This window comes from Erpetoichthys calabaricus, chromosome 11 (genome assembly GCF_900747795.2).
Source record: "Erpetoichthys calabaricus chromosome 11, fErpCal1.3, whole genome shotgun sequence".
Classification (NCBI taxonomy): Eukaryota; Metazoa; Chordata; class Cladistia; order Polypteriformes; family Polypteridae; genus Erpetoichthys; species Erpetoichthys calabaricus.
This window is the reverse complement of record NC_041404.2, coordinates 70,838,082-70,851,803: the sequence shown is the minus strand read 5'-3', so window position 1 is coordinate 70,851,803 and position 13,722 is coordinate 70,838,082. Positions and strand designations below refer to the sequence as shown.

Sequence of the window (13,722 nt, the reverse complement as noted above, 5' to 3'; positions counted from 1 at the left end):
GACCCAAAGTTTTGATGTTTTGTTCCCCAGGCCACTTAGTTATCACTTTTGCCTTATGGCACAGTGCTCCATCATGTCGGAAAAGGCATTGTTCGTCATCAAACTGTTCTGGGTGGTTGGGAGAAGCTGCTCTCGAAACATCCTCCCTGCTTACAGGTGGGGAGCAAATATCTTACAGGTGGGGGGGATACCATCCAAACCTAGACTAGATACAAAAAGGGCCTTGAAGAATCTTTATAAATATAAATGTATTTTAACAAAAGCTCTGCAGTCCAACAAGTTCCTAAGAACATAAAAGGAAATCCAGAGCAAACAAAGTCAAAAACAGAGCACAGGTTCAAAACATCCAGGAAATTACAAAAGCAAAGAGGCACAACAAAACACAAATAACTCTCCACTCCCTAATGTGTTTAAACTGAACCACCATGAACTATAGAAAGCCCTCCAATTTATAGGGTAGAGGGCAGTTCCTGGCAGTGTTTTGCGGCCTCGTCTCTAGGGACACCACCCACAAAACCCATGGGACATAGTTGAGGCATTTTCCAATTACAAATACACATAAAGAGTAATGTACATAGTAAACAAAAGCAATATTAATATAACTAGATGGCACAAAACTGGACAAAACAGGCAAGAAACACAAATTTGAACCCCAGCCAGGGGAGACATGTTGGCTGAAACGTGAAAAAACAAAGTCTTTGGTTTACACTGGATTGTTGAAATAATTTCAGGCATAAAACCCACAGACATCTTGTTCTTGAACTGTACAATTAATATAGTGGCACATGGCATTTCTTGCACAAAAGAAAGAAGTTTATTCCAGTTTTCCTTTTCACCAACATTATTGCAGCATACCCAAGTATTTATTCAATATGTCTAGGTCATATTTCAGATTCCTGTGGTGGACCAGAAAGTTTGTAAGACAACTCATAAAATCTTCACTCAATGTTTTTACAATATCGAAAATCACAGTGTGCATTACCATCAATCTGGTTTCCATCTGAGAGCTGACTGTGGTATAAAAAAAAAAACTCATTTCTAGAACTGTTTTTTCCCCTCAAATAAGAAGGTACAGGAAAATAATTCAGAAAAATGTAAATCTACATAATCCAATAAAACACAATACTTAGAAACTGCACTTCTTCATTAGACCCAATTCTATCGATAAATAACATCCTAGCTGCATCTAAAAATACTAAGTCATTTAAACTGCATAACACATCATCAAATGATGAACTCTTTATATACATAAAATCATAATCAGCTTGTTAATCTGTTTGTTTGTTTACCAATCATACAAAAATGGCCGAACCAGTTTTCACAAAATTTTGGTCCAACTTAAAATATTGGCTGTGTGACATATCAGGGAGAGGGGCTATAATGGAAAGCAGCAGGGGAGGGTGTAACCAGAAAGAAATGCAGACGAAGAAATTACAATTCTCATCAAGCAACAGGAGAGCACCTGGACTGATGGGAGGATGCTGCCTTTATCAAAATGTAAAATTTTGTAAAGCAGGATCACATCTAAGACAGTAGGTACATTTTCTTCGCAAATAATATGGATAACAATCTTATTATAGCTTTTGTCTAAGATCACATAATTTTGTCTCATCATGGGTTGTGTTTAGCTATGTTGAATTTTCAAAAGATAGTTTTTCATCTAGACACTTTCTAGAAATATACAGGTCCAAAAGGGGTGTACGGTGTTGCCAACACCATAAGAAGCAATGCTCCTTTTTCAACCCCCAAAAAAACTTCTAAAACTTCATGGTTGTAAAATCATGTAGAAAATTAAGTTTACCATCAATTTCACTAAATTGTATGCTGTACACTACTACTTATTATTCTGTAGTGTTATACTTAAACACCGGTGCGAGATTCAGGCCACTGGACAACAACAGAGGCGGCCTGGTCAGTGTTGATGAAGCATACAGATAGGAGTTTCATTGCACTGTGTACACATGACAAAAACTCTGAAACAAACGCATGATATATTTTTTTTATCAAAACAAAACATTACATTTTTGAAAGACCAAACACTGTTATTTGCTGTCATATGTTAGTAAGTATGACAGAGACAACGCACAGTGAAACAGAAATTGGCACATCCCAAATCACTTTTCAGAAGATGTTAGAAAGAGAATGACTGAGGAAGGCATTAGTAACATTTACTGTTGATTTACTGTTGCATGAAGGTAGACATCTAGTCAAGTCCATTTGATAATAAGCCACTTAGAATTTTAGGCTTAGATTCCAATACAGCATCATGATTTGTACCAATTTTAAATCAAGCTTGAATGAACCCATTTTAAATCATCTCTGTAAAATTACAGAATACTGCTACTCGTGCTGTCTACTGTAATAATATAGAGATCTGCAGCATTGTCTTTGAACCCCGATCCCCCCTGATCCCCCTACTGTAGATGCTTTCTGTGGTCAATGGATTAAATTATTCATCAAATTCATTATTAAAGTGGGATTAAATATCTATTCATGAAACCATGCTAAACCAGAAAAGACAAAGAAGTAGCATTCATGAGTTTAACCCACAGCAAGAAGTTGCCACAATTATGGAATCCAATCAAAAACAAAAAGAACAAATTCTTGACACATGAGGGCAAAGGAATTGATTGTCATCACTGTGGTATCATGACGAATCTGATACGTGCATTTCACCCAGCATTGACAAATGGGTCAACATTTAAAAAATATTTAAAAGTTTGCTTTCTTACCTTATCCCAACATACAAATATCCTGGGCAATGACACACACTTCGGTTAGTTCTCTATAATTTTTGTCATCAAAAACAATCAAATCTTGAATTTCCTCCCACAATGTTTAATTCAATTAAACATGAACAACAATGGTAAATTTTTAAATTATTTTTTTCAAAATTAGTATTGAGAATTTTTTTTTAAATATAATTAGTGAAAAAGACTTTTGTTTTGATATTGAGAAATCAAAATATTACAAACAAATGCAACTGATTAATTCTATTATTATTTTCATTTGATATACTTTGTTAACACCCTAGGGGAAATTGTCTTTTTGCATGACCTTTAGGGGTCAGGGTGCTGGGTCATCCATTGGTATAGCACCTCTGGAGAAATTTTCAGGTTAAGGGCCATAAAGTAGGATCTAGGGGTGGGTGGTATGACCAAAATTCTATATCACGGTATATTTCTAAATTATCCCGGTTTCACGGTATTCGACGGTATTTTTTTCCCCATGCATGAATGGATGTTAACCACATTTTCCACTGCAATTACTGACTAAGAATAACCTATTCCATTGTCAAGAGTATTGTACATTGTACAAAAAAAAAACATTTTAATGTGCACACAAGTATTAATACAGTTTTGCATTGCCCCATAAAGTGATAGTTTTCAAGGGGGTGGCACTAATGGAGAAGGTATCACATTGCATGACAGATGCAGTCAAAATATAGAACCTTTTTATTGAACAAATTTTGCAAAAACAAACTATAATTTTGACAACACATTTTCAACCATACAAAGAGGCATTTAGACTTAGTAAAATATCCAGAAGTGCTTGTCAAAAATTGTATTGCACCGAATATGTCTTAGAAAAGGAATAAATAGTAAATATTTTTTGTAAATCAACTACACTTTCTGTTAATGTTAACAATCTCTGTCCACTGACACGTTAAAGTGACTTTTTAAACAACTTTATCATCATTAAACTGCATAATATTTAAACTAATAAATAATAACAATAAAATAAATAATAGTATTATTACTGATAGTTGCACTATTACTTCAAGACTTCAAGCCCAGGTGCATTACACAGTATTCATCAAATTAAAATAAAATAAAACAAGTGCAACTTGGTGATGACATCTTTACCAACTGAACCATCATTTAGGCAAACTGCATTAATATGGACCTTGCTTCAAGCTAAGCTATACTAGGAAGAAAAAAACAAACTATATGTCGAGAACAAAGTCAACATTTCCACTTTATTCTCGCCGTTTATGTCGAGATTAAAGTCGACATTTCCACTTTATTCTCGCCGTTTATGTTGAGATTAAAGTCGACATATCCACTTTATTCTCGCCGTTTATGTTGAGATTAAAGTCGACATTTCCACTTTATTCTCATAGTTTACTTCATGATTAAAATAGAATGTCGTAAACTAAACTTCCTAAAATCAATGTTTAATCAATTACTTAATTTACCCCATCATAAATTAATGCAGCACATTAAATGCTTTGTGTTATGTTCCCCGACCCAGTGGTTAATCACTACGCTTCTTAAACTGACTTCCTCCGCACTAAGAGAAGACAGCGATCACCATACAGAATCCATTCACTTCATGATATTCCTGCTTTCTGAAAATTTAGAATGCTAAGATAAATACTTGATATCATTTTCATGATGAAATGCATTAAAGCAGGTATTACACATGCACGGTAGTGAGGCGGTAGTGCTGCTCCCTCGCAGTAAGGGGTCCCCAGGTGTATGTTCAGTGTAGAGAACTTTATGGCAGATGTGACGAGGCTCCAAAAAACTGGATGTATGAATAGCTATCGCAAAGGTTTAACTTAAATATTGTGTAAATGTTGGGTTTGTGATCTGCTGGTCGCAGACACGAACACAGAATTCAATGCATGTTCTTCTGAGCGGGCTATCTTTATTGCACGCGTGCTGTCTCTATCTGACGTACCAAAACCCCAGTTCCTATCCTTCCTTTTTCTTTCACCACATAACCAATCACCACACGATAAACGTCTTTGTGAAATTAAAACTAGTTATAAACTTAGCCCACGGAGTGTTCAGAACTTTAAAAACATCTTTGTTATACATGTTTAATTATGCCATCGATTCAGAGTTGCGCCCATCTCTGAACGAGTCGCCAGCACATCGCAGGATGAATACAAGCAAAACATACACTAGCAGGGTCAATACAGCACAACAAAACCCCACATCCTACATGACTTTGAAAGGAAACTGAAGCACGGCGAGCAAACCCACCAGAAAAACATGCAAATGCAAGGCAGGCACGCCGCCGTGCCCCCATATGATTAATGCATGCTTTAATGCATTTCACCATGAAAATTACATTAAGTATTTATCTTAGCATTCTAAATGTTCAGACAGCAGGAAGATCATGAAGTGAATGTATTCTGTGCGGCGATCGCTGCCGGCGCCTCCTCTTAGTGCAAGAAGAAGTCAGTTTAAGAATCACTTAACACAAAGCATTTAATGTGCTATATAACTTATGACGGGGTTTGAGAAAATCTAGTAAATTAAATATTCATTTTACGATGAAGTTTAGTTTACGATGTTCTACTTTAATGACAAATTACGAGAATAAAGTCAACATGTCGACTTTAATCTTGACATAAACGGCGAGAATAAAGTAGAAATGTCGAGAATAAAGTCAACATGTCGTCACACTATTACACAGTACCCAGGTACATTACACTGTATTGAAAACAAATAAAACAAGTACAACTTGGCTTGCAGTATTATCCAGTAGTATAGAAACAGTATTTACACATCTGACCTTTTAAAACTAAAGTATCTCCAGGCGACGGACGTGACTCCTTTTTTTCGGCAAAAGTTCTTCTGTTCATCATGTTCAACTTTATCGTCGGCTTCAGTTTCGGAATGTTCTCTGTCCATTTTCACCGCGCAATACCTATGCTACCTGCCGCTACCTATTTGGTGGTGTAGCAGTGAAAAAGAGCCCTAGTGCAACAAATCTGTGTTTAGTGGTGTAGCAGTGAAAAAGGTCCCCACTTGAACAGTTTCCCGCTGCGCCATTTTCCAAACGTCGTTTAGGCAATTTAAACCGGTGTTGCAGTATAAGAAAAATCCATATCATAAAAAAAATAAAAAACGGTTTTCGGTATTAACCGGTATACCGCCCAGCACTAGTAGGATCCCTTCTGGAAGTAACGGGATTTGAACCAGCAACCTTGCAGATATCAGGGCAGATCCTTAGCCACAGAGCCACCACTCCATCCTACGGATTTTTTTTTTTTAATGCACGGTGTCTCTGCCTAGGTTTTCTCTGGGTATGCCAGTTTCCTCTTGTATACCAAAGGCTGTGTGTGATAAGTTAAAAGTTTATTATAAATTGTCCGATCATGGCTGAATATATGTGCAGGTCTAAGACTGCCCAAAAATGGACAGGGGTTCTGCAGTTTTACAAACTAGTTGAGTGAAAAGACAGATGTGTTTTTAAACATGTATTAATAATTAGGTGATTAAAGTAATACTTGATTTTCACAGGCTGTATAGAGGCGGAGCAGCTAAGATTTCATCACTCGATGGGCACAAAACCAAAGACAGTATGTTCCTAACAACAGTCTCCCAAGAAATGCCTGGCAAAAAGAAATCATGGCACACCAGCTTGACCCTAATTGTCAAGGGTAAGAGCAACGCATTTGGAAGTTATTGCGTTATCCAGTCTATTCAACAGCTATTACGTATTGGGACAATGACGGATAAAAGTTGGCAGTAAACAAAAAGATTTATTTCACAGAAGGATTTGTTGTGCAAAGTTTCTAAGCACATTCCTTTAGCATAACATTAGACCAAACACAGGATTTGTAACCCATGTTATTAATATGCTATGCAGAGTCACTAAAAAGTTCTGAAGCATGTTTTCTTTTGGCATATATTCTTGTATGTCAAACTGTAAAATTAGAATGACAATCAAAGACAGACAGGCTCCAATAAAACAGAAAAACTCTGGACAGATATGCAGTAAGACGAGTTTAAAATTGGCAAATAAAAGCCACTTGTACAGGTGGCAATCACTGCTGAAGGAGCTCATGATTCTAAACAACCTGGGCTCAGGTACCCGAGGAACATTTGCTGGCAAAAATTTGAAATGTAAAAACAACTGAGAAGTGGGTAGTTAACAGCAAATATAATAAAAATAATAATAATAAAAAAGCAGTCTTGTCAGTGTGATACTTAGCTAAGGGGTCTTGCAGCAGCTGTCTGTGCAGAACAGATAAATACAGGATATAAAATACAGCATTTGATCTAGGACGAATTCTGAGTGGATCATTTGGGCCCACTTTAACATTTTTGGGGGTGTCAGTTTTCTCTCCAAGGGGTCTACTTGAAAAAAAACATCAAAAGAGTCTGAAGACATTTAAAAATGTACAGTCGCCCCTTGATATACGATCGGCCTGACATGCGAACAACTTGCTTTACGACCAAAATTTTTGTTTTGAATTACGACCAACATCTTGCGTTACAACCCGAATGCGGTCACGTGTATCCGCTTGTGCGATTGTAAACAAACAGCCGAGAGCGTTTGTAAGCGTCAGTTGGAGCCCAGATACATGTGTTTGTGGATGTAATTTCGGTCAGTGCAGTGATTTATATAATTTATTTCGATAATTGCCAAGGAAGGAAGTGAAGGTAAAGAAAGCGATCACAATCGAAATGAAGAAGGAAATTGTGTGGAAATATGAGAGTGGCATTCATATGACCGATCTCGCTAATATGTACAGCATGTCGAAATCCACCATCTCGACAATTTTACAAAGAAAAGATTTGTATAAGGAAACTCCTTCCAAACAATAACCACCTTCCATTTCATTCTCCTCCTCCTTCCTTCCTGCAAGCCAAAGATGTCAACTTAAATGGTGAGTACAGTATGAAATTGTTGTTTCTGGTAGGCTAGGCACTTTTTATAACTTTTTGGTTAGTACATTAGAAAAAGTATTGGTGTTTTTGGTAAATTCTGCACATTATACAACCCTTTTCTATTAAAAAAAGTTAAGTAAGTGTTGCTGTGGGCGGTTCGGAACACATTAAGGGCATTTCCATTATTTCTTATGGGAAAAATAGTCTTGACTTACAACCAACTTGAGTTACAACCAGCCTTCGCGAACAAATTGAGTTCGTAAGTCAAGGGTCCACTGTATTTCTTTTATCTTGTCTAAGTAATAAAGTGTAAACTTAAAAACCACTGTTTATAAATTTAAAATAATCCTCCAACTCTATGGCTAGACTTATTATTTAAAGTATGCTTAAACTCTTCTTATAAAATAAAGTCTGAAATGCCGCTTGGGAAAAATCAATTTAACTATTTCAAAGCATTAAACAATTAGAAAATGAATTTTACATAGTGTAAATTTCAGGTGTGTATGGAGATTAGTTAATGTAACAGTACAGTCCAGTAAAATTGGAGAATTTTACATTTTTAGGTACTTCAAGTATGTTTGTAACAGTCAGTCATATTCAACTACATTACATGCTTTTTAACAGCACTTTACAATATCATGTAGTTAAAAACATAGGCATGTGCTGCCTCAGTGGCTTTCATAGGCTGCAGAGTCCAATGCAAGTTATACTGTATAAAAACCAATGTCCTATTGTTTGATGCTGGTTGTGGAGGGTCCGTGACCAACTGTAGTTCAAAATTCTTAAATAAAATATTTTTGAAAGAAGTACCCAATGGATAGTTAAATCTCCGTTGAAGTCTGAAGGTTGTTGACTGTGGACCATGATGGACAGCAGGTTTGGAGTTTTGCAGAGAAATCAAAGTGTAAGAAAAATATTGAGCCATTAAAATGTACAGATAATGAAACCATGAGGTAGTCTTTAGTTTATTGTAAATACTGAGCAGGGGTGTGGAAATCAAATTTTTTTCTACTTGTCCACGGACAAGTAAACTTAGAAAATCCACTTGTCCGCCAGTTAAATTCACTTGCTCATAAACAAATAACAAAAGTGAAAAATAGTTTATTTTTTCTGATCTCTTTTATTGATACTAAAACTGCCTTCCATTTTAAAACTGAAAAAAGTTCTTTCAGGGAGTAGTATTTTGCCACCTTGCTCTAGAACATTATATAAAAGATTCCCTTATCATTTTAACTCACTAATAAACAATGCCTTCATTATAGCTACACTAGTTATTTTTCACATATTAGTTACATAACAGAACACTGTCTTGATTCATTTTCTGCCATGTTCTTCAGCTTTTGTCTTGCAACATATTCTCCCCCAAGAATCTTTACCATCTCAGACAGCATGGGCTGAATGCTGTTCATTTCTGCTTGAGCTGAACTGCATGGTTCCTGGACTGATGGTCCTGCAGAAGTGGATGCTGATGACTTTTCAGGTTTTTTATGAGTGATGTGCCTGTTGCCAGATGACAGACAGAATTCCACAGCTGGTAGTGGGTCAAACTCTTCTAAAGGTTTGCTATCAACAACAATGCGCATCTGGTTTTGAAGGTTTTCCTGAGTCAGGCAGGTCCTTTGAGAACTCTTTACTAAATTCATATTGGAGAATAATCTCTCACAAGAAGCTGTGGAAGGAGAAACTGTAAGAAACAGTAACATCAGCACACTAACATTCTTCAGAGACTGCCTTCCTCTGCAGAACTGAGGTATAGACAGCAAGTGGGACATCATTCAACAAAACAGACGATATTGACTTCACAAACTCAACACAGGCGTCCCTGACTCGATGGTCACTCCCTAAATTTACACTATTCTTTTCCTGCACAGAACACAGAAATTGAAAGTCAGTAAATGGCCTTTTGTGCTTAGCAACAGCGTAAGCAGTATTGAACAGCCTAGCATAATGCTCAACCTCCAAGCGTTCAACTTTAGAAAACGCTTTTTCAATTGAACCAATTTTTTTTTTACTTTTAGACTCATGCTTTGACATACAGGCAATGTGTTTCGCAGACAGCTGATGCGACAGTAGTGTGTCTTTTCTGTCGACTTTCTTGCCGGTAAATAATGTGGATGTTTTGTCGGCAATAAGTGGATACTAACGCCAAATTTGGAAAAAAACGGAGTCAGTGTCGTCTGCATTTACCCACGGAAACTCTTTGAGCCATTGCGATACTCACCATACTCATAGTCCCTTTCAGCTTTTGTTTTTCTTTTCTGGCCCTCATTGTCAGACTTTTCAGGGCCTGTTGTGCCAGTTTTAATCAAGAAACGATCCATTTCTCATCTGCGATGCTACTTGCTTCAGTTTCAGCAACACGCATATAGCGAGAAAAACGTGCTTACCGCCTAATGACGTATTCGAAATTCCGCAAGATGGTACATTTCCAAAGAAGTAAATATTACGATGTTGTCGGGAAAAAATAATCGCGTCTAAGTGAAGATTTTTATAGATATTTCATAACATTTGGAAACCGTTAGAACGTTTTCTTCTTTATTTTTAATAAACTGACAGTGCGAAACTAACTTGTTTTATATGAAAAATTCTCTAATCAAAAACAATCTATAGACAGCTTATCAAAATTGATGTTGTCACGCAATAAATTTCTTAACTCCTCAATATATCACAACCTACGCGAAATCACAAATTTCAGGAAAGATTAACTGCCTAACAAGCTTTGTTATGTGGTGAAAACATTTGCACTGTAAGTAAAATGACCGCATTTTTATGTAGAAACAATGAATTTTTATCAATAATATATAAAAGTTATCGATTATAATGAAAAATCATCAGATTACATTGTAATATCGGCACTAAAAAAAATGACCGCATCTCCAAACGCGTAAATAGTAGGGTAAAATACTTATGTAAGACCATAAGAGTGCTTCCCCTTTGAAAAATCATCCGTCATTTTGTAAACAATATTGAAGACCAATTTGAGACATGAATAACATGCCTAAGTAGACTGTTTCCACACGAAGTACATACCCAAATGTTTAAAATTTGAAAGTACAACCACAGTAAATTTGGATTCTTTTTGTGTACAGTCATCAGAGATAGTACTTATGCTACACAGTTGCAAAATTGTTTTACTTATCTAGCAACTACTGTTTGGGTCATACAAGACCTAGGCTTAAGTGACTACAATCATGTGTCTGCTATAATAAAGCCAGTAACTCCATCACTTCTAAACCCAATTACATTTACCAGTGGGCACAATCTTCTCATGCATAATTCCCCTTACTGCTTGGACCACTCTCTCTGTGTTGCCACATGTTAGCCCCATGCTTCCATTTTTTTTGTTTCAGCATGAATGAACAGACAGATGTCTGCGCTCTCAACAGCGAGCACAGATACAAACACAGTACTGCAGTTTAGACTGAATTGTGCCATCCATGACTTCAGCAAGCACATCTTGCATTTCCTCATGTGTTACATGTCATGTAGCAGGTGATGGTAGCTCCAGTGCTAAGAGTGTTGAGGGGCTCCACTCTGAAAAATCATTAACTCCAAAAAGATTAAGAATATCTTCTTTCAAAACTTACTAGTGTGACAAGCTTTCACAATAACTTATTTTATCCTATTAATAGCCCATTGAAAGACCCACTGCATAGTCTTTTCAACCTATGCTGTGTAAGAAGACGATATATAGCGCCTGAGCCAACACAGATTGGACACGGGAGGCATGTGTGAAATACCAGGACTTTTATTTATCTTCAGCTTGAGGGCACATCTTCCCCATAATCCCCCCAGCCACAACACAGTCCCAAGCACTAGTCACCACCAGTACAGCACAAACACAAACACTTTCTTCTCCTTGGCACCACCACTCCTCCTTAGCAACCTTGTCCTCCTCCACCTGACTCTGGCCCCTGAGTAGTGGTTGCTGGCTCCTTTTATAGGTCACCAGGAAGTGCTCCAGGTGTTTGTTCACCGAGTTCTGGTGGTACTTCCAGGTGTGACGAATCTGTTGCCCACCCGGGCTCAGGAGTCCCAAACACAGCACCCCCTGGCGGTACCTGCAGGACCCAACAGGGCTGCCCGCAACTCCAATTCCTAGGGAGCCCTGTGGGAAACCCAGGCACTACTCCAGCCCAGGGGGGTGGCCATCTAGCGTCCAGGGGGAGGTATTGCACTTTCCAGGGCTGCTCCCCCTGAATATAGTGTGCAGGGGCGTCCCGGCTGGGCATGGATGCCAGCCGCCTGCCACAGCTGCTATTAGGGATTTTCAGTCATCTTTGGATTTATTGATTTTGTTTATATTTTGGACAGCTTTTGTAGAACATCTTATCCATAACTTTGTCAGAAGTTAATTAACTGTTCTTTTAAAGCCATTCAAACTGAAAGTGGCACCTATTTTTCCCTCCCTCGTTTCATAACTTGTAAAAACTTCTTCTTCAGTGATGGATGCAGTATATAGTTCAAATGGTTTTTGAAGAAATAAACAACAAAAACTAATAATTTGCTATTTGTTTTTCTTTAGTCACTTTTTTTACATTTTTAATTTTATTTTCAAAAAGCAACACATGGCAATGGTATAGTACTTAATCAAATAACTCAATAACCCCCAACAAATTTTTTTAGGTAATATTAGCCATTCTGTTAGCTGCCTAAATTAACTCATTCACAAGCCATTATCATGGAGACTAACCATCAATTAAGCATGTAGACATCTGACGTCTGGTGCCTAGCAAGCCACATATACTTTGTTGTCTCAGCCCTTTATTGAATCATTAACAGCACTGGCTCTACTGTGAGGAAAAGCTCAGCATGCCATGCAATATATGTAAGGGATTTTATGAGAACACATTTCAATTTTTGAGTCAATCTGACTTCCATTTTTCAATGGTTGGTAGATTCATCTGTTTAAAAGTTACAGAATATTGATTTGGAGATGATTCTAGAATTGTTCTTCATGTTTGTGAAAGGTTTCACAGTAGCCAGTCGTACAAGAAAGCAGTCAATTTTACAAACAAGGTTGTTTATGTGATCAGCACATATTGACTGGATGGACAGAGGGACAGGTTAGGAGCACACGATGATATAGCATAGTACCGCACCCAGCACATGACAAACCAACTCAGGATCCCAGATTAGGACCCGAGTGCAGTTATGCAACAGGTGACACATCAGCACCACACTAGTTCAGATGGAATGGAACCAATGTGAGGTTTGTTATGGTGGCTGGAGTGCCAATTCTGCCACCAACCCCCAGGTTTTTCCTTCCAGGTTGGAGGGCCAACTTGCAGGGCTGGATGCAGACTAATGTCACACCCAGGATGATGGACGGAAGAGGTTTAAAAAAAACATAACATGGATTTGAAGTTTCAAAGCTAAATTTTAATACAAGTGACAGGTATACAAATTAAATTACTATGCATTATTGAGGGAGAGGGCATTTTTTGCCGGAGGCAAAATTGTTTAACTTGGGAACATTTTTACCCTTTGCCCCAAATGGTTTCCAACACTGGTCAATACACTGCTTTTGAAAGAGTTGGAGAAGTCACTGAGGCTCACTGAAATCCAAGAAGCCATGGATTGTGGAAATAATGTGGAAACGTGCAGGTTATACAATGGAATTCTAAAAAACAGCTACAGTTGTCTGTTAAATTAGGTCCATAAATGCTGGCTAAGTTTGAGGAAGCTAAGGAGGACAATGTTTTACCAAAAACTCTGCAGCAGATACATAGCGCCATTTTTCCAAAAAAAAAAAAAAAAAAAAGAAAAGAAAAACAAAGTTGACATCTTAAAATCCATTTTTGTTAATGGATAATAACATAAAGATACTGGCAAAAGTTCTATCCAAAAGAATAGAGAAAATGCTCCCTTCTGTACAAAACTAGATACCTGGATATGTTAAACGCAGATATCTACTGTCTGATTTTTGACAACTGTTTGATGTTGTATACCTGTATATTCCTTCAGTGCCTAAGTCTCCGGAGGTGTTGTTATCCCTGGGTGCACATCAGAAGTGGGTAGTAACGAGTTACATTTACTCCGTTACATTTACTTGAGTGACTTTTTAAAAAAACTGTACTTCTAAGAG

At 37.3% G+C, this 13,722-nt stretch overlaps 1 protein-coding gene across 2 annotated transcripts in view; it reads right to left on the bottom strand.

The window, feature by feature from the left end:
- comta (catechol-O-methyltransferase a) overlaps positions 1-13,722 on the bottom strand; it is an 86,897-nt gene that overhangs the window by 34,677 nt on the left and 38,498 nt on the right. The gene's annotated exons all lie outside the window — the stretch shown is intronic.